Raw genomic sequence first — 1,985 nt, 5'->3', positions numbered from 1 at the left:
CCGATGTCCCTTTGGCCAAATAATGGCCTAGTGGACTCTATAGAATAATAGCCCAGTTATCAGTTGGAGATGAATTTTTGAATAAATCATGTCATTTTTTGGCTTTTGAACATTTACCCCTCTTCATTGGAAATGGTCTAAGTTCAGGAAAAGGATCCTCTCTGGATCCCTTTCCACCAAATCCACCTAGTCTGGGATCCGGGACGTGGGATTTTGATCCAACGGCTACAGTTATTATAACTTTTAAAGGATCTCCTTATTTGTAGCCGTTAGATCAAATTTAAACGGTCCGAATCCCAAATTAGATGAATTTGGTGGAAGTCAAACCATAATTAAACTAAGGGGAAAAGGCTTTGAGGCCATCTCCAAAGCTTGAAAAAGATAATAGAAAAACACCAGTTGCAGGCTTAAATGATTTTTAAGTCCTAATTAGTACTGCAATCCATGTTAAATTACAAAACTTGCGGTGAACCTTGTGAACAGAAGATCTTCAATTAGCTCTTCATCCTTCAGCCTTCATCTGGACAAGTAATATACCCTTCTCAGAAGAAATCTGTGCTTGAGTCCTTCAAGCTAGCAAGCTACTGATCAACACCCCCACCGACCGGGCCGTGCGTTTCTCCGTTGCCTATGTAGAAGTGGACGTCGCAGGTGGCCAGATCTAGCAAAAAGGAGAGGAAAAACATTTGCTAGGTACTATTTTTTTTTATTACTTTTTCTTGTATTTTTCGGCACATATACTTCCTGTCTTTTCGATCCCTAGCATGTATATAAGCACTTACCATGATCCTTTGATCCAAGGAGATTGGTTTAGTTCTTAAACAAAATCTTACAGTACAGTAATATCGCAACGTCAAAATACGAAAAAAAGGGTAAAGTAATACTACTTCACCTGATCTTTCTCCAATCTTGCGAAGAAATTAAACATGGGTTTCTTTTCCGTGGAATCAAAGCGTGAGAGGCTTCAGTCGAGGAGGGATGAAGCTCGCTGGCCTGAATTGACTAGCTATATAAAGCTTGTAATCGCAGCTACCAATATACATGGCCTTCGGCACCATCTCACCTTCGACAGAAGTCCCTACGCTTTGATATTTTGATCTCGCTTTTAGTACTGTTTTTCAATCTGCTGGCTCCGAAATCCTCATGATGCAGCTTTATATATAGGCATGAAAGAGGCAGTATAGTATTTCTTCATTTTCCTTTCTGTAAAGTGGTACTAGTACTGTAATTCATAAGGTACAAATTAACATATAAACTCCAAATTTCTCTCACAAAAATTATTAAAGCTTCATGGTCATGAAAAATATATAACACATATTTAGTACAGCTTTATTTATAAATACATATTATATATAAACTTAATGAAACGAATATAAACTATGTGATCATATGATCTCAACAGTACTATATATTTATTTTATACTCAAGACATAACCCTAGACTCATACATATGAGTTGATGAATTATTCATGAAATTTGTCATTGCAAAACAGTTGTGAGATGAAATCGACCTGCAAAACTACTGTTATTAGTTGATCAGTAATATATCATATTTACTGCCCTAATCTTTTGATGTAATCTGAATGATTTTTGAAACTTAATTACTCCAAGTACTGCAATATATATGAGATCACCGCCAATTCCATCATCTAATACGAATTTATTATATGTAAGCTCCAAATAGAATGATCTTTTTTTTAATCCACGTTTTAATGTGGTTATAGATCAATCACATCAGATTATCTTAATCAAGATGGGCCTATTTTAATTAACAATGTATGGCATCCACATGTAGATGCCTAACTAAAACAATCATACCATGACAAAGACAAGCATAATTAATTGATAGTATATTATTCAGATAATCTACAACCACAAGATAAAAATCATGTCGGAAAAACAAAAAAACCCAAAATGTCATAGAGAAAGATCAAAGTTGTAGCACTTGTGTAGAGCTTTTTGGTCGGAGGAGAGATGGCAACAAT

General features: G+C 35.5%; 1 long non-coding RNA gene across 1 annotated transcript; it reads right to left on the bottom strand.

The window, feature by feature from the left end:
- Positions 1-332: 332 nt before the first annotated feature.
- Positions 333-1,555, bottom strand: LOC126610152 (uncharacterized). The gene is made up of 2 exons (XR_007618401.1): positions 893-1,555; positions 333-661 (listed from the first exon to the last, which is right to left on the bottom strand). It is a non-coding gene; the product is annotated as an uncharacterized LOC126610152 (long non-coding RNA).
- Between the last annotated feature and the right edge of the window lie 430 nt (positions 1,556-1,985).

The sequence above is a fragment of the Malus sylvestris genome, chromosome 17 (assembly GCF_916048215.2).
Source record: "Malus sylvestris chromosome 17, drMalSylv7.2, whole genome shotgun sequence".
Lineage (NCBI taxonomy): Eukaryota > Viridiplantae > Streptophyta > Magnoliopsida > Rosales > Rosaceae > Malus > Malus sylvestris.
This window is presented reverse-complemented; position numbering and strand designations above follow the sequence as displayed.